General features: G+C 45.1%; 1 long non-coding RNA gene across 1 annotated transcript; it reads left to right on the forward strand.

Annotated features, from left to right (window-relative positions):
- Positions 1-2751: 2751 nt before the first annotated feature.
- Positions 2752-6143, forward strand: LOC132424817 (uncharacterized). Its single transcript, XR_009519274.1, has 3 exons — positions 2752-3249; positions 4557-4706; positions 5702-6143. It is a non-coding gene; the product is annotated as an uncharacterized lncRNA (long non-coding RNA).
- Positions 6144-19974: the final 13831 nt, after the last annotated feature.

Genomic DNA, 19974 nt, shown 5'->3' on the forward strand with positions numbered 1-19974 from the left:
TTGGAATCTGCCTTTTTCACTCACTTTCCCAATGAGTGCAATTTTAAAGTAAATCCAATTATTCAAAAATATTTAATTAATGCACACAACTTTGAAGGACTTCCCCCCCAAAATCCAGCAAGAACAAAGAGCTTAATCGTCTTAGAAGTAAATGAGGCACTTGCCAGGGATAGCAGATCAAATTTTTCCTGTTTTTACATTAAGACATGGGATGGAAATTTTCATATGATGGTGCCCTGGCTGCCTTCGACTCTCAGTTCCAACTTGGTGCTCTCCTGATGAGGCAGCCAATGGGAATGACGGGGGCGGAGCCTGGAGGAGCAAGGGCAGGTGAGGCTCTGTTAGAGACTTGGGGAAGGGAGTCAGGGCAAGGCTTTCTCCCCTTTGAGCCAGTGGATGGAGAGATTGGGGATGAGGCTCTAATTGAGGTGGGTCCTGGGCTACATCAGCACTCATGACTGACCCCCCTCCCGCCAGGTTGCTGAGGATAAGCTGAACCTGGAGACACAGTGGAACTGAGAGGTTTGCTCCCTCCTGGTGCCATGATTGAGACCGACTCCCTATATGCAACTACTCACAGGACTAATGTCACCTAAGGAATTCACAGAGCTGGCCCTGAGTTTCAAAGAACAGATAGAAAAAAAATAAGTGTGCATCTAAGAGGGATCAGGGGGCACAGAGGGAGAGGAACCCACCAAACAGCTAGAATGTCAGCCTGAGCAGAAGTAACAAGGACCTTCAAACACAGTAGAAAAGGAAAACAAAGACTTCCTGGAACTAAACATATTTTGAATGAAACTCCTAACTGGATGAATTAAATCAGGAGATGGACTTGACAGATCAAATGCAAGAGCATCCTATGCCCAGAACAAAAATACAAAGAGATGGAAATCATGAGGGCAAAATCAGAAACCTGAAGGCTGGACCCAGGAGACTAAGATGTCAGTAATAGGAATTCTGGGAGGAGGAGAAAAATAAACACATGAAGGAGAGGGAATAATTAGACAAATGACAGATGATTACTTCCCCAAGTGAAAAAGACTCGGGTCTGAGTCTTTGGTTTAAAAAGAACTCATGGGGTCACTAGGACTGAAAGCCACACACCTAAGCCCATCCAGATAAAATTCTTGAACAGCAGGTGTAAAGAGAACCTCTTGCCCCCTTCACTACAAAGAGGAAAACATTAATTACAAAAGAAAAGAAAAGAAAAGAGGTGGGTGTCATGTTTCTCACTTACCATAATGGGAACTTGAAGACATCTACAAAACACTGGAGCAAGCCAAAATACTTCTTGCTGGTCAGGGTAAATAAATAAATAAATAAAAATATCACCCAGATATCCAGGCAACGGTCTGGGAAAAATACTCTAGAAAGAACCGTAAGCAAATGAACAAATGAACTGAAGCAGATCACTCAAGACAAGAGAAGGTGAAGAAGAGAGAATCTGGTGGTGGGCAATTGGGCCTCACAATCTCTCTGTCTCCGTCTCTCTGTCTCTTTGTCTCTGTCTTTTCCTCTCTTTCTGAGGCAGTTGCAACAGAGGCCTCTGCTCAACCCAAGGGGAATTTTGGAGCTGGGATTGTTCTGAGTTGGGACGGATCTGGCTTTTTCACCCTAGTAGTTGCATAGAGGGTGCCCCCGGGAAGGGAGCAGACCTGGGGTTTGGCAGCTTCTTTCAGCTTCAGGCAATTCCTGGAGAGAGAGAGACTTAGCTGTGAGCTGTCGGCAGCCAACACTCCTTCAGCTGGGGGCTGGGATGGGCGTAGCCCCCAGCATCCCTCACAAGGCATGCATGGTACCATTTATGTAAAATGATATGTATCAATGCATACTTATGCTGGGGAATGTTTAATCATCAGCTCTTGGGGAGATGGGGGCTGGTGTGTGTGTAGGGGTTTTCCGATTTGTAGCCTCTGTTGATTCTTGTGGTATAAATACTCCTGTCATGGCTGATCTCAAACTACCAATGTGATGGGACTGCAGAGGGACCTGGGACCAGACCCAGCAGTTGCCCAGGAGGTTCAGGGAAGGGGAGGGGAGGACAGAAGGAGCAGCAGTCACAGCATCTTATACGGTGGGAGTGCTCTGATACTGGGAGTTTTTCTCTGTTTGCTTCATTTTTTCTTTTTGGTCACCTTTCTAACCCTTGTCCCTACAGTCCACTTCGGTAGGTTGGTATTCTTTGCAGGCAGTATTCTAGAAGAAATCTCAAGCCCTTGTTCTCACCAAGGCCCACGTGACCATCAAAACTCAAGGCTGCTTCTTGGTGGGCGGTGCTGGGGATGGAGTTGAGAGGGTGTGGAGGGGTTGGCAGACCTCCTCTGAAAGGGGCCCATGGTACATATTTTTGGCTTTGTGGGACCTATGGTCTCTGTTGCAACAATGAATCCCCCGCAGGACATAGTTTGCTGACTCTTGCTGTACATGATACCATTGTGTCATAAACCTCACTGAAGTGTTAATTATGGCTATTTCAAAGGCCCCAGAGGAAAGAGCCCCTTCACTCTAAACCAACCAACGAGTTCAGACCAACCAACACAGAGGAGGGATTTAGGCCTTGGGGGAGGTTTTGTGGTTTAGCCGCCTTCTCCAGGAATGTGTTTTAACTTCTTTTCTCCAGGGTTAAATAAAATGAGGAAAAGAGAATGCCTGGGTTAAAAAACAAAAAATAAACTGACAAACAAAAAAATCCCAACCCCCTCAAAAACCAAAAACCCAATTCTACTCACAAACTCTTTATTTATTAGGATCCTGTTAATTTTGGATTTGGAAAAATAGACCTGGGAAGGAGGCAGTTCCTCCCCACAGCACTAGCTCTGAAGGAAGGTACCGTAGACAGATCAACAGAGTAAACCAAGCCCGGCAGCCAGAGCCTTCATAGGGCTAAGACATCTTCCTCAGCTGTCTAGCCTTATTTGAATGTTAATATGAAATCTATGTCTATTTATAGAAGTGAATCATGTAGGACCATTTTTGGGGCAACGCTTGATGAATACCTCTAGCATGTTGGTGTAGATACTAAGCTACGGTTTTCCAAATATATTTGGGGCAAGTCTCTTTTCCCTCGGCTTCAAGTTTTCCATCTTTGAGTATTTACAATGTCTTGGACAGCCTTGTGAATTTTTGTGACTGTATTAATGCGGATTCTTAAATTTCACCCAAACAATTAAACCCCTCTACTCTAAAGAACTGCCTTTGACTCCTGACCAGTCCTTGCCTTGTAACTCCATGAGGTGGACAGCATTACAGGTGAGTTCTATTTTGGCTTTTGGTTTGTCTTAGAATATGTGTGTGTGTGTGTGTGTGTGTGTGTGTGTGTGTGTGTGTGTGTTTATAGTTTGGTGGTGAAAAAGTTCTTTTGTAGTAGAAAGTCCTTGCCTTATCATTACTTGGCTGATTTTCCCCTGGTGACCAGGAAGCTCAGAGCTGAATTTAGGGTCCATAGAATCCCACCCTGGTTCTGTTGCAATGATCTTTCAGTAATTCTCAGTCTTTTTGGGTTCACAGATCTCTATGGGAATTTGATGGAAGCAAAGAGGAATCCCTCAGGAAGCGTTCCTATCTGCCCACAAAACATAGGCAGAGAGTGGATTCTGATCATTCCCTTTGGAACTCTTCCCCTACCATATTTTACATTTTATTTGTGTTACTTTCTGGTGCCCCCAGTGCTGGCGCACCCAGGACTTCAAGAAACAGAGGAGGTGCTGACAAGCGTTGGAAGGGTTTCTTTGTTCTCATGCAAAGGGGGGATAGGTAGTCAACGCCTTCTACCCCAAGAGTATTTCTCCAGGAACGTTATCACAACTTAGTCCTGTAGTACAGGGGGAAAGCACCAGACTAAATTAAAGCTCTGGTTTTATCACTAGCTAGCTCTGAACTTAAACAGATCCTTTCACTTCAGTGAGCCCCCATTTCCTTAACTGTAAACTGAGAGCCCTACCCAGGCCAGTGGGAGATTAAGGGAAAGACCCTCTGTTGGAAGAGCTGGCTACTCTGTAAAGTGTGGTGCAGATGACTGGTTCCTTGGCATCCTCCCTAACCAGCACTCAGTTAAACCAGGACCAAGGGGTGGGACACGCAGAGGCCATCACCTTGCCTGGTACAGCGATGGCCACTGACTGATGACCTAGCAGTCTTGGGCCTCCATTTGTTCCTTCCCGATCCAGGAAAAAGATGAACATTTAAGGAGGCTGTAACATGACTGAAATGAGCAGGCGGAAACTGATAGACCAGTGAGGGCCTGGACCCTGTCTCTGGGATGCCTAGGAGAAATGCCAGTCTCTCCCACAGATCACCCCTCCCCCTCCTCCACACTTGCACAGTTACGCCTCCTTGCAGCTCCAATGCAAGAACCAGCCCTACCACAGCCCCTTCCCTGACTGTGTTCTTTTTTCTTCTTCAGGCCACAGGATTCTTGTCCATCAGATTCCAGTAGCATTTACTGCTTGTTCTGTTTATCTGTTACTGAAGCTGAATTCAGTAGTCTACTGAGTACTTACCATGTAGAAGGCTTTGCTCTGATCAGAATCCCGTATTGCTTGATTCATCATTTACAGCTTGTTCATCTCTATATGCGTTGTACCCCTTACGCAATGGGATCACTTGTGATACATGCATCCTCCAACCATCCAGCACATTGGAGTTGACAGCTAAATGTCCATGCTTAGGTCAACTCCCCCTGGCTACAGCTCTGGTAGAACATAGTGGTGAGTCAAACACATAATTATAAAAGTTATACATACCCAGTCTAAAGAGTTTGGGAATATATAAAATATAAATTTACTTAGAATCCTACCATCCAGTGATAACTTCTATTAATATTTTAGTACATTTTATTTTAACCTTCTTTTATCTATGTATTTATCAAATAAGGAACCATCTATGTGCAAAGTTTTACACTTCACATTTTCCCACGCCATTACAAATTTTGAAAACATAATGCTGTATAAGATTCCATTATACTGATGAGCCGTCTAATTTATCAATTTCCTTATTAGACACGTAGGCTGCCGTCAAGTTTTCCACTATTACAGAACTTATTGTAATGAGAACTTTTTGTACATATGTCTACATGTCTTCATGCCTACATCTCTGATTATTTCCCTTCAATGTGTTCATGGAATTTAAATTACTATTCAAAGGGTACAGAACTTCTAGTTATTGGTTTGTATTACCAGATTGTTGTCAGAAAGGATTATCCTTTCTATCCCATCAGCAGAGAAGAATGCCTGGTTTATTATTCCTACACTAACATTAATTATCTTTTTCAACATTTACAAATTTGATTAGCGCAGATGAGTTTCAGTTTTGCCTTTCCATGTTTCTTTGATCATTAGTGAGCTTAAACACTTTAATATATTTATGAGAAACATTATTTCTTCTCTGAATTATCTGTTGATGTTTTTGACCATTTAAAAAAATGAAGTGTTAGTATTTTTCCTATTGGTGTGCTACAGATGCATTACTAAAGGTTTTAAAAACCATTTTAAAATCAACTGAATTTTTTTTATTTTTTTATGCCACATCATCAACGGCCACCTTAGAAGAAAGACCAATTCCAGACACAAAGAGCAGTTCCTTCGGTTATTTTGGGTTATTGAATCATTCCTTCTTTGCATAAAGAATGCACAAGAAAATGTGAGTGCAGTTTTTTCCTCAACACACTTGCTTTCCATTAAGTGGATCTTTTGTACTGAAACAGATTTACAGACCCACCAAACCAGAGGATGCCGCTGGCAGAAAGATGAGCCTGGTCTGGTGTTAATGCAAGAAGATCCCTGTGGTACAGACGCAAGATGTTGGACCATACGGAGAATTTTCTACCTCTGCCTTCTTTCCTTCCTTGTTCCTTTCTTTTTACTTTTTTGTAATTGTAAGGCGTCAGGAATGGCTTGACTCGTTAGACGATACATATTTTTCAGAAAGTCTCCATTTTTTACATTTCCCTCAGGTAATATAAATTCCTGAAAGCATTGAAAAAATAAAGACATTTTTTGAAATCCATTCATAAGATGCGCAAGAGGAATTCATCACACAAACTTCAATCAATCTTAAAAAAAATACAAAAAAACAGGCTTCAACAACTCCCTTGAGATAGGTGTTAGTATTATCTTGATTTTACTTACAGAAGAGGCTTAGAGAAATTAAGCAATTTGCTCAAGGTCAACAGCCAGCAGAGCAACGACACCAAAACTTGGACCCAGTTCTGCTGATGCCAAAGTACCAGTTCCAGTTTATACTACTCCGCTAAGCTAGTTAGTTATAGTTCTTAATTACATGTGATCAGAAAGCTCTAGTTACAGCCTTTATACGTGATCAGAAAGCTTGTATCAGATCTATGAGGCAGGTGCTGTAGGAAACTGGGCACAGTGTTGGGACATCTGACGAAGTATTGGACCATGGTCCAGGAGAGTCAGCAAATTCGTGAAGGAGAGAGAATTTTTAATGGAGGTCAGAGTGACCATCTTTCTGGCAAAAGGGCAAAAGGGAAAATTGGACACACTGGTATAGAAAGACAAGGGATGGTTAGAGAAGGAATCAAGGTGGTTTCTCTTCTTCCTCAAAGACTCTAGGGGCTCCACGTTTGAGTCTGTTTCAGAATAATTGTGAAAAGCTGTGGAGTTTCTAGGACGATGGGAGAAGAAGAGTTGGCCCCAGGAAGATGGAATTGAGCCAGATGAGGCTCTATCACGGTGTAGAAAGGAGGACCCAGGAGCAGGGAGCTAGGCTTCGGGAATGCTGGGGCTTGAAGGCAGAAGGCACAGCAATAGGGGAATGGATGCTCCTTTCTCATGAGCTGTGTGATGAATTGTTCTCTTAATCAAGTTCCCAGCATAACTGCAAACAGTGCTCTCAAGAACTGGGACGTAGAAGACGGGAAAGAGTGCTTTCTGGTTTGGTGCAGCAGATCCTCTAAGACAGTGGCTTTCATACTCTTTTGGATTATGACTCACAGCAAGGAGTACCTTTTCTCTCATAAGCCAGTGACATATACATATCTATGAAACCGAAGCAAAATTTCATGGGACAATGCTTACCCTTACTATGCAGGATACATGCTGGTATTTTCTATTCTCTTCTGTTTCATTTGAGCAAAATTGCTGGTACCTCTCACGAAACCGATTTCTCAATCCTTGAAAGGGTCATGACTTACCGAGTGAAAAATCAGTTCTGAGTTGCACCATGTGTCAACAAACAGAATGTCCACAGAAGCCATCCTTCGGTTCTTACAAACCACAATCAACAGCATGGAAGTAGTTGCATGCAGAATTTTTTCCAAGGCATAGAGATATAAAAGCAAGGTTTTAATTCTGGTTAGCCTGTGTCTTTATAGCCTGCAACTAACTTCCACTGCAGTGGATTTTCAGATTGTCCAGAATGTGATTATGTAAGGGGGGATTGGAAACATGTTCTGAATATGTGCAGAAGTTTCCTGAGTACCATTTCAGTTCAGTCGCGCTAAGCCTGAGATAGGGCGTCATCCCTCGCAAGCTTCCCAGGACCCCTTGGCTGTGCACACAAAGAGAACCCAGCTTTTCTTGTTTGGGCCTTTGCTCCTTCCTATTTGATTGAATCTGAAGAGGAACTGTTTGCCTTAGGCCGTACATCCTGAATCACAATCAGGATGCTGCTGGCACAGAAAAGCTGCTCCCACCCTTGCCTGAAATAACTGAACAGGGAAATAGAGTTAGTTCCTCCCATCCCCAGCCTTAAAGAAAGAGGCTCACAATTTATGGTGTGCTGGCAATACATCAGAAGTCAGTTCAGTCACTTACAGTAAAATCAAGGAGGGCAGAACAATGAATATAAAGCGAGATTAAAACACCTCATTAAGGGACAAATTGTTCAGTGGACCCCAGAATAACGATGCTTTGGTCTTTGTTAGCCAGACTCCAGTGGCCTTCAGAGATGCTTCCTTGTCTATACGATATGAAAAAAGGTATAAAACCACATCCTCAGCTTTTTCAATTCTTCAACAAATACGCTTTATTCAAACTATCTATCAGGGACAGTGCTACTAGGATATATGGGTTCCCTAGGGCTGCTGTAACAAATTACTATAAACTGGAGGGTTTTTTTTTTTTTCTTAAATTTAATTTTATTTTTGGCTGTGTTGGGTCTTCATTGCTGCATGCAGGCTTTCTCTAGTTGTGGCGAGCAGGGGCTACTCTTTGTTGCGGTGCATGGGCTTCTCACTGCGGTGGCTTCTCTTGTTGTGGAGAATGGGCTCTAGGCGTGAGGACTTCAGTAGTTGTGGCACGGTGGGCTCTAGGTGCGCGGGCTTAGTTGCTCCGCGGCATGTGGGATCTTCCCGGACCAGGGATCAAACCCGTGTCCCCTGCACTGGCAGGAGGATTCGTAACCACTGCGCCACCAGGGAAGTCCTAAACCTGGGGGCTTTAAACAACAGGAATTTATTCCCTCATAGTCGTGGAGGCCAAAAGCCTGAAATCAAGGCATTGTCAGAGCTGCTCTCCCTTCAAAGGCTCTAGAGGAGAATCTTTCCTTGTGTTGTCCAGCTTGGTGGTCCTTGCATTCCCTGGCTTGTGGCTGCATCACTCTAAGCTCTGCCTCCAGCTTCATGTGGCTTTCTCCTCCTTCTGTGTGTCTCTCCTTTACGTGTTTCTTATAAGGACACTCACTTGTCATTGGACTTAGGGTCCACAGACCTGGATAATTCAGGCTGATCTCATCTGGAGATCTTTAATTATATTTGCAAAGACCCTTGTTTTTCCAAGTAAGGTCTCATTCATAGGTACTGATGGGATTAGGACATGGCCATATCTTTTGGAGGGCCACCATTCAACCCACTATACAGAGGATACAAAGTTGAAAAGGACAGGGTTGTTTTTCTCAAGGAGCTCAGTCTAGTGGGGGAGGCACTAGTTATATAACCATGTCAAAAGGATACCCACAGACAGAGCTGTGTTCCATGGGCTGAGGGGATCTTACGCGTTTGTACTGGGAGTTGATGTGGAGGTTATAGTGGGGCACGGAGGGAGTGGTTTTGTTTTTGTTTTTTAACTTTTGAACTCTACAATTTTCTGGCATCTAGAAATCACTATAAAATAAGTCCAGTCTGAATGGAGAGGATTAATAGCAGCAGAGCCAGGTCTTTTGGGTCTGGCTGAGTTCAGCCAACCCTGCTGGCTGTCTGGAGGTTTGGGAGAGCGGGCAGGAGAACGAGGGAAAGACGAAGCCCAGGAATTGGTTGGGATTGTTGATGGCTACGTTGCTGGCAGGTGAGGAGTAAGACACCAGGAAATGGGTTATTGGCTTTCTCTGTGGTGGAGAAGGAAAAGAGGGGCATCTGTGTCTGCCGCCCAGCCCAAGTCAGAGCATGTGGGCCCTGGTGGGGGGATGCCACAGGCCAAGGCAGGTGCTCCACTGAGGTCTTCTTCTCTCCAAGGCCTTGGGCCAAATGATCTGCCTGGGCCTGGCACGGTGGAGGAGGGCAGCTACTGCCTCTAGACGTGCTGGGGACCAAAATAGAGATGGTTTGCACATTTCTCTTTTGGGGACAGCGTTTTTACAATCTTTGCAGATTATCACCTCCAGGTCTCTGTGCTCTCCTGGGACTTCACCTTCTTTGTGATTATTAAAAAAATTCTTGGTAATAGATATTGTGGAATTATTGTTAATACGCTTGGGTGTAATACACTTGTTATGAAGAAGAACATCTTTATTCTTTTTTTTTTTTTTTTTTTTTTTGCGGTACGCGGGCCTCTCACTGGTGTGGCCCCTCCCACCGCGGAGCACAAGCTCCGGACGCGCAGGCTCAGCGGCCATGGCTCACGGGCCCAGCCGCTCCGCGGCATGTGGGATCTTCCCGGACCGGGGTACGAACCCGTATGCCCTGCATCGGCAGGTGGACTCTCAACCACTGCGCCAACAGGGAAGCCCCAGAACGTCTTTATTCTTAAAGAGCACATACTGAAGTATTTATGGGGGTGTTACTAATGTTGACAGTTTCCAATATTTCGGTGAAAATGTAGATAGATAAACCTGATATCACAAAAATGTTAAGAATTGCTAAGTCTACGTGGGAGGTATGTGAATGTTCATTGCTCTATTCTTTCAACTTTTTTCTGTACTTGAAATTATTCTTAATAGAAATCTTGGGGGGGATTGGGAAAGGAAAATTCTTAAAGCAGAGTTTCTTGACCTATGTTTCATGGGCTCTGGGGGAAGAGGTAGATGAGCTTCAGGGACCAGGAAGCTTTGAAATGTATACGCCAAACTTCGCGGGGTGTGTGTGTGTGTGTGTGTGTTTCTATCCTCATTATGGGGAAAGGTTTATTGTTTGCAGCTCTTCTTCGATTCTCAAATGGACCTATGACTCCCCTTCCTCAAGATTAAACACCATTGCTTCAAACTAGAGATAAATTTGCAAGTATTATACCTTTTGTAAATGGATACAAATGGCCAGAGTTTGTTAGCATGTATCATTAGTACTTTGTTGCAAAATCTGAGTTAGTTTATAAATATAAATTGTATACTACTCTGTCTTCATATTCATTAACTTATTTCTTGGTTTTTCTTAATTATTACTTTTCCTATTACAGTTGACTTCTTAGACTTTCTCATAGTTTAAAATACTAATTGCTAATATGAACATATCTGTTTTCCTTTGCACAAATTTAAAACTGAAATAATCATTTTGGTATCTTTCTACATTATAAAAATAACATAGCCTCACTATATACAGTAAGTCTCCTACATATGAACGAGTTCTGTTCTGAGAGCACGTTCTTAAGTCCAATTTGTTCATAAGTCCAACGAAGTTAGCCTAGGTACCCAACTAACACAACTGGCTATATAGTACTATACTCTAACAGGTTTATAATACTTTTCACACAAATAATACATACAAACAAACACAAAAAATAAAGAAAACGTTTTTAATCTTACAGTACAGTACTTTGAAAAGTACATTAGTCCAGTACAACAGCTGGCATACAGGGGCTGGCATCAGTGAACAGGCAAGGAGAGTTACTGATGGGAGGAGGGAAAGGAGATAGGAGGTGGTAGGGCTGAAGGATCGTCAGCAATAGGGGATGGAGGGCAAGCTGCAATTTCACTCACACCTGACATTGATGGAATGCACGTTCGCATCTTCGAAAGTTCGCAACTAGAAGGTTCCCATGTATGGGACTTACTGTACAACTTGTAAAATACAGAAATGTATAAAGAAGGAAATAAAGTTACCATTAACCCATGCTCCGGAGGTAACCGCTATTAACATCTTGTTGGATTTCTTGCTTTTGGTGTGTAGGCTCCTGTGTGTATGCATATATATATATATATATATATATATATGAAACAAAATTGAATAAGGCTGAACATGCAGGTTTATATTATGCAAAAAAGAACATTTCAAACTTCTTTACACTTTATTGTCTCCCCAATTTTTATATAGAAGCATTCAAATGGATTTCTTCAGTCTTCATATTAAATATGGTTGTTCAAATCCATGTGTTTAGGTTTTAGTGAAGGCAACTTTTCCTTGAAATCTCTTATCTCTTCTGAGTACTTAATACCCTGACTAATATTATTTACGTTCAGTGCCTAGAGTTATAGTTTGTTTTACCCATTGAGTTGCCCCCATGAGATGGGCAAGAAAAAAACAATTTTTCAGTCCATACTGGTTGTTCAGGATAGAACCAAAATACAGCTGACCCCAAACAGTTGGAAATCTGGGGGGGGCTGGGGTTGGGGGGATGAAATCTGAATAAACTCTGATTTGTGTGTAGCTCGTTCTTGCAGGTCTGATATTTGGTGAAATCAGAAGAGTTCAAAGGAAAAAAGCTATGGCTGCCTGCAGGAGCCACTTCTGGGAGCCAGGAGGTTGCCATAGAGACGTCATGGGGCAGAGGAGAGACAAGGGGCCTGGAGAGACTGGCCGTGTGACACTTGCCATCCCCTGACTTTCAGTGGCACTTGGTGAGGCCCTAAACACATTTTGATTTGAACCAGGGTTATTTGTTTACTTAGGTTAATGTACGTAAAGCGCCAACAAAGTGTCTGGTACTTAAATAGCACAAAACAAATACTAATCCCCTGATGTCTTATTAGACCATGAGTTCTTGGGAGGCATTTGTGCTGTTCAGTGCAGTGTATAAGAACATGGGGTTGGATCCAGATAAACCTGTTTAGGGTGTTGAGTTTGCCTCTTATTAGCAGTATGACCTTGGGAAACTTGCCTCGTAAGGATAGTAATAGTTCCCATCTCTTTGGGTGAAAGGATTAAGTAAAACCATCCCTATAATAAAGGCTAATATTTATCAAGGGCTTACTATATTCAGAGCACTGTTTTAAGTGCTTTAGGTATGACCATCTTATTTAATTCACATAAATCTGTGTGCTAGGTGCTAGCATCCCCATTTTGCAGATAAGAAAACTGAGGCACAGAGAAGTTGAGTAACGTGTCCAGGGTCACAAAGCTATTACATAGGTGAAGTGGGATTTGAACTGAGGAAGTTAGTACGCTGGTATGTTTACATCCCACTTTGCACGGCACCTTGCCGTGGCCATCCCCTCATTGCGTGTTTGTGCGACTGCACGCCTGGGAAATACTCGCTGAATAACATCTACAGGAGTGTCTTTCCAGGTTGCTAGTTAGAAGAGCACTAAATGTATTCCTGTTGTGAATAAGAAAATGTGCTCATTTAGAGAAGAGACACATCATATGAACCTGATATTCAGTCCTTTAAAATAGTAGCTTTAAAACTCACGTTTGAATAACCTCATGGAAGAAAGGTTGGTCTGGTGAACATTTGTGCTGTTGCCTATTCCAATCAGCTGCTGAGTTGGGCTTCTGCCAGATTAATGACTCTTCTCCCATATGCAAGAGGGCGAAGCATGAGCATGTTACCAGGAACTGAGGCCTGAACGGGCTTGCAGGGCCGGGCTCCCAGCCGAGTCACACCCAAGTGGTGGGCGCTTGCCAGCTTTGGGGCTAAGCTATTGCCCCAGAGAGGCTGAGCAGGGCGGGCAGCTCTTTGCTTGCTGATTCTCTGGTCTCCCAGGGCAACAGCCTAGAGCCGACTGTGGTCACCCGTGGGAATGCTCCTCCTGACTCAGCGGGGCCTGCAGTGCCCCAGGGTGTGGCTGTGTGTTCCTTTGGGCCCCTCACAGATAGCATTTATTTCAAAGGATATCACTGCGCCATCGTGGGTTGAGGGCTAGAGCTGCAGGACGGAAGCTGCTTGATTTGAGCCCCATTAGGTCCTCAGAAAGTCAACTTTTAGAACTTTTCACTGGGCTGCTGCTGTATGCATAAAGTGCTTAAGATGGAGACATGTGAAGCCTGTTAGTGTATCAGTACATCTGTGACCATCAGAGACTAGAGACCTCGGTTCTAGAATCAACTCTTTCTCTTATGTGTTGTCTATTTGGAAAGATCACTTTCTCTCCTCTAGGCTTCAGTTTCCTCATCTGGAAAATTAATATAACTCCTGCCCTACCTGTATCCCTGGATTCGGCTGAGAACCAGACGGGATGATGAATATAAAAATGGTCACTAAGCAGCCAGTGCTGCCTGAAAGCAAAGAGCCATTTCTTCTCCTGCAGGTGAATCTTCCTGCCCTGGTTCCTAGTGATCCTCCTGGTTTTTTTTTTTTTTTTTGCGGTACGCGGGCCTCTCACTGCTGTGGCCTCTCCCGTTGTGGAGCACAGGCTCCGGACGCGCAGGCTCAGCGGCCATGGCTCACGGGCCCAGCCGCTCCACGGCATGTGGGATCTTCCCGGACCGGGGCACGAACCCGTGTCCCCTGCATCAGCAGGCAGACTCTCAACCACTGCGCCACCCGGGAAGCCCCCTCCTGTTTTTTTGAGTCTCTGACCATGGCCAGCTTGGAGGGCTGGAGTTTGATTTTATTAAGAGAAGTGGCTCGATTCCTGACCTGAGAGGCCAGCAAGGAGCTCCAAGAGGAAAGACAGTCTCAGGAAGCCGGTGTTGGAGGCTATGGGATTAGCCATGCCTGTTCTGTCTGGAAGCCTCCCTCCATTTCCAGCTTCAGTGGGTTGGGCTCTCATTTTACTAAAGGGGGTAATGCAGGTTTTCTTAGTGCCTCTCAGTCTTCCGTGGTACTTTTGGGAACTCTTTTATGTTAGGGGTACATATTGGAGTGCAGGGCACCTTCAGAATGAAGGTTACTTTGGGAGGGGGAAGTGGAGGCCCCGACAAGGCTAAATCTCAGCTCATAAGGACCAAAAAGGAGAGGAAGAGAGGGAGGGGGGTGATGCTAGCCCAGTGGCAGCTATGCTGGCTCTGATATGCTCACCATAGATTTTTTGGCAGGAACAACAGAAACTTTTCAGCCAATTCTTTTTTTGGGGGGAGGGAGTGGCACCCTTGTTCTTTGTGCATTAAGGTATAGCTGTTGTTGTACCAGAAGAGTCTACTAATGGCTGCACAATGGTAGACAGGAGTGAGGTCTGGCCCCCAGGGTTCTGCACTCGGTTCCAGCTAGAGCATGTCCTCAGGGGAGTGACATAAAACTTGTGTCACAGAAAGTGAAGGGATGCTTAGTGAGGAGCATGAAACTTGCCTTCATATACCTGAGGACCCATCCTGGGGAAGGGTAGCCGGCTCTGTTAGCTCCCAACCTTTCCTCCTCCTCCCCTACTCTCCAAGCTTTGGCTCATTATAAGTCAGAACTTTCTATAAGTCAAGATACCTAAATGTGGTGAAGCAGAAACTGACTCACCTCATGAAGCAGCCCACGTGGAAGGGTCTCAGAGACACAGTGGGGTTGACCTAGCTGATGTCCCTCCAAGTCCTAGATCTCAAGGACTGAGTTTGCAAAGTTATGATCCGACCTACAGGAAGTTCACTCAGCAGTGCTCCAGAGCTTTCTCCATGATGAGAATATCCTTTAGGACTATATTGCTGGACCTTTCTCCATCACAGTAGGCCTTCGAGGTGCTGTAAAGTTCCACTGCCCTCTGGTTTTGCTGGGAGGGGAGGATGCCCGCATTGTCGTTCTGCGTTCTGACTAGCCCCCTTTTTCATGTTTCTTCTTCCTTCTTTATTCTCATTTTGTTGCTCTTGGTGCTAGAATTTGTGGAGATTTGTTCATAACAATTACCCTCCGCCTTGAGAAGCATGTGGAATGTTTTAGGAATATTTTTACAGAGTCTCGGACCATATTTTTATGGCTTGAAATTAACCAGAGAACTGCAAAAATGCAGGCTTGCTTATTCAGCTCCACGTCCCGATGACGAGCACTTCTCGCCTCCCGCTTCTGTTTTCTGGGTCCTTGGGCCACAGTTAGTCCTTAGACGGGATCCCTTCTCCTCTGACAGGACTATGGGTTCCATGAAGCTCTGTGTTTTTATTGTCAAGCCTTCTGGTCCTCTTCTCACCTCCCAGATACCGTCTTTCTCCTTGATTTCCTTTTTTCTCTCTTCAGCCCTTGCTGCCTCCCCATGCCCCATATTTCTTCCATCTTAGAAGCCCCTCTGAGCTGAAGGTACTTGTCTGCAAAGGTGTTTACACCTGCTTCCTGAAGGACTCATGGAGATCATGCATTTGGGGCGGAGGTTAAGATGAGTGGGCTTTAGTTCCCTTTAAAAGGGCTTTAGCCATTCAGACTATTGTTTCTCTTGGGAACTGAATTGACAGGATGCTAATCTCCAGCAGACATCCTTTTGCTCAGCCATGCTTGTGAAGTCCTCGTCCATTTCCACATTTTCATCATTTTGATCATTCTTTTCAGATTCCGACATCAAGGCAGGTGTCTGGTGCCTTTTATTTTCAAATTTAAAATGTTAAAGGCTGAGGAAAACTGTCTGAGTCTTGAATGTGAGTCCACAGAGCTCTGTTTGTTGGCGCATGACCCCACATGAACTGGGCATTATTGACAACTGTGCAACAGGTGTTGGGGGTCTGCACGGGGACAAAGGAACTGGTGTGACAACTTCCTGCCCTCGGGCACTCAGAGTCCAACCAAGGAGACTCCCCTAGGCCACGGTGAGGGCCAGACCAGGTGCTGTGGGTGCACCGAGGGGGAAGGCTTGAATTCTGCTTGAGTGGAGATGGTGTAGGGGCAGAGAGGGGAAGGATGTTCAGCTAAAGAGATGAAATCTCAGGTGGGTCTTAAAGTACCTGAGGAAAATCTTGCTGGGAAGACAAGGATTCTGTGGGCAAGGAACAGCATTAGGAAAAGCAAGGGATTATGAGAAGAGCGGTATGTTTAGGGATCAGAGAGCAGCTGGGTGTAAGTAGAGGTAGTGGACGCGGGTGGAAGCCGGGGTGGGAGATTGGGGAGGTGTCTTAGAGGGGGCTCATGAAGGGCCTTGGGCGCCACGTGAAGAAGTTGGGATATTGGTGATGGGAGTCATATTGATCTCTGCCCCCCACCCCAATCACCACGACCTTTCAGGAGGGTTTTCCTGCCCACCAACTCACTGCGAGATGCTCAGAGAGGCCTCTGTGAGTGTGTGTATTTCCGGCTGCAGAATGAAAGACAAACATGAGTAGTGGGAGACTGGCCACAAGCAGATGGCCTCGGAGGATTCTGGCATAATCCAGGTGAGAACCGTGGAGCATCCACAAGACAGGCAGCCTCTGCCTCACGGACCGCACGTCCATACTGCCCGCCACGTCCAGCGACAGTGCCTCCCCTGGTGCTCAGGCTGCCTCTGGCTTGCTTCCCAACCTCTGTGGTCACCTATCACCTCCCTTCCCAGAATTCATCCTCTTGTTTACGGTGGCCCCTGACTGGGGCTGCATCCCCAAAGCTCCCTCAGGCACTCCCCCCAGGACACACAGGCCAGAGACATGGTGGGATGGATAAGGTGTAGCCTCGGACCCCCACCCCCACCCCGCCCCGCAGAGGAACGCTTACAGGAAAACAGAAGTTCTCTGTGTCTCAGCTGAGTTTGGGTTGGACTCACCATTTCCTTCACATCCAATGCAGTCCCCGTGGCTGTCTGAGGAAAAGGATTGTGTGGGCTGGGGAGGCCTGCCTACATTCATGTGAACTCAAAGGCTTCCTGCTCACGGCATGGGATGGCTTCAGACCTGTTTTTGCAGGCCTTTTGGCTGCAACCGGGGGAAGTTCTTGCATGACATCACCCAGCTGAACATGTGCTTGTGTCATCCTCAGGAGCCCTGGCAGCTCCCAGGGACTCTGCCAGCTTCCATCTCCCGGAGAAGAAGGCCTGTCCTCCTGGCCCTTCCCTCTATACTTTGCCTCCCAAGGTTTAGAGCAGTGTTTGCCTGAATGTTCTAGCTGTTCAGCAGACAAAAGATCTCATGGTGGTCCAAAACCTTTGGGAAGACTCTGGGTTGAAGAATGCTAAGTAGTTTAGTTCACTTCAGGCCTTCTCGAGATCTCTAACGTGCTAATACAGTTGGCCCTCTGTAGCCAGTGGAGGGTGGATTGAACTATGCCTTTTTTTTTTTTTTGGCTGCGTTGGGTCTTCATTGCTGCTCATGGGCTTTCTCTAGTTGTGGCGAGCGGCGGCTACTCTTCGCTGTGCTGAGCGAGCTTCTCATTGTGGTGGCTTCTCTCGTTACGGAGCACGGACTCTAGGTGCAGGCTCAGTAGTTGTGGCGCACAGGCTTAGTTGCTCCACGGCATGTGGGATCTTCCCGGACCAGGACTCAAACCCATGTCCCCTGCATTAGAAGGCAGATTCTTAACCACTGCACCACCAGGGAAGCCCTACTATGCCATTTTATATGGAGGAGTTGAGCATCCCTGGGTTTGGGGATCCACAGGGGTCCTAGAACCAATCCCACACCAATCATGCGGGATGACTGTATATATACTGTGAGTCTCCCAGAGTGGTTAAGAATATGAACAGTCCATTTTCCACACTTATTTGGCTAAGGCGCTTCCTCATGCCCCTTTCTTTGTTACCGTAGAGGCTTTCCCTCTGGGGAAAAGGAACTCAGCTGGGGGCTGAACTTTGTGGAGAAGATTCTGAGAGCAGCTAAACTTTATCTCCTAGATTTTGGAGGGATTCTAATTAGGGTCAGCAACACCCCAGTTTGCCTGGAGCAGTCTTTTTTTTTTTTTTTTTTTTGCGGTACGCAGGCCTCTCACTGTTGTGGCCTCTCCCGTTGCGGAGCACAGGCTCCGGACGCGCGGGCTCAGCGGCCATGACTCACGGGCCCAGCCGCTCCGCGGCACGTGGGATCTTTGCGGACCGGGGCACGAACCCGTGTCCCCTGCATCGGCAGGCGGACTCTCAACCACTGCGCCACCAGGGAAGCCCAAGCAGTCCGTTTTATATGCGTTGCCCCGGCATAATTCAGATAGACTCCCGACTTTTACTCTCCAAAGTGCCCTGTTTGAGGGCTGAATTATATGGTCACCCTGGCCGTAAGTCCACTACAGGGTCCAGAGCCCAGCCACTGGCCTTCTGGACTCCAAAGGGCAGCTATTGTTAGACTTACTTCGGCTTCTGCCCATAACACAGTCTGATGTCACCCTTTGACTCACCACTTGCTCTCTGACAACCTTTGATATTTGCCAGTGGGTCCCGAATTCTTTCCCCTTTATTCAACCACCATATTCAGCCTGGCAAAATGCCTCACCTTCTCCAAAGTGGTTCTGCAAGGGAGAGCGACAGAAAATCAGGGCCCCTAAGAAACGCAGACCTTTTGTGTTAGGTGTCCCTTCACAATGCAGGCCTTCAGTCGTGGCATTTCTGGACTGCCTCAGCCCATGAACTTTTGGACTCTGCGTCTGCTGGTCTGTCTCTGGACTGTTTGTCTGTGTCATTCTCTCTCCTCCTTCCCTTGTCTCCTCTTTATTCCTGCTACTGAAACAGCCACCTTCCTGCTGTCAGATGCTCTGAAGGAATTCGTGTTAGAAAATATCAAGAAACCATTCTTATTTAGGGGATGAGAGGAATAAAAGGAAAAAGGCCAAGCACACAGGGCAGGAACCCAGTAGCTGATGAATTAGGGCGATCACAGAACTTATGGAGAAAAATGAAAGAATTAGAAATTTTCTTGATTCTTTTGGAGGGGCAATTAATGGCCTATAAGATTTGATGTCAACTTTTGTTCGCTTTTTGAAAAATATTTTTGTTGACAAATTCATTTTCAGAGTGGTAGAGTCTGGCTTTCCAAAATTCTTTACGTGGAGACTCAAAGTGGAAAGATGAGGATTTACTGAAGAAATGCTTTCTTTTTATTTGATAAAGTAAAAAGTGAGAAACATCTTTAAAATTTGCAAAAGCCTCCAAAAAATCTCACCAGTTAGAAATACAAGAGGGAACTAGTGATCAAGTATTTGGGATTTCTTTTTTATTAGGGGATGTTGTTGGATTTAAATCCTACATACCTGAGTTTCATCTGGTTGTAAATGTCCCAGGCAATAGGGTTTCTTCATGGATTTTTGCTTCATGTTTTTAGTTGTCCGGGACAGACTCTTAAACCCTTGTCTCTTTCTCAAAAGAAAAAAAAAAAAAAGTAACTATTTTGATTTTAAATTTAATCCTTTAAAAAATTGCTCAAGTTATGGATCTTAAAAATAAGATCCACTCTTTTTTGGTGACCATTTTGGCCCTTTTTTCCTTTCCCCCCACCCCCTTTCTCCCACCAACGGCATAGTTTTGCTTTGCCTGTTTTTGAGCATGTGGAGGAAGCATTGTTTTCTCCTTAACTCTTTTGAAAGAATGAGGTTATATGGCTTTAATACTGCCATCTAGGCTTTCCTAGTATGTGTCTGTTTATAGCAGTTTTTAATTGGCCTAAATACCATAGTTTTCAGCTCGTTCGTCTGTTGTAGAGTCTTCATGACTTTCCTTGACCAAACCAAACCAAACTAAACAAAAATCAAATCAGAGCCCACTCTCAAAAACACAGCAAAACTGGCCCGCTGGTTCTCAGGAGATAACTGACTAAGGTTACTGTCTTATTTTTTTTAAATATATTTATGCACATAAATATATGCATATATATCGGTATTACATTTCAAATTTTTTTCAAAAGATGCTTCAACCCTATTA

The sequence above is a fragment of the Delphinus delphis genome, chromosome 4 (genome assembly GCF_949987515.2).
Source record: "Delphinus delphis chromosome 4, mDelDel1.2, whole genome shotgun sequence".
Classification (NCBI taxonomy): domain Eukaryota; kingdom Metazoa; phylum Chordata; class Mammalia; order Artiodactyla; family Delphinidae; genus Delphinus; species Delphinus delphis.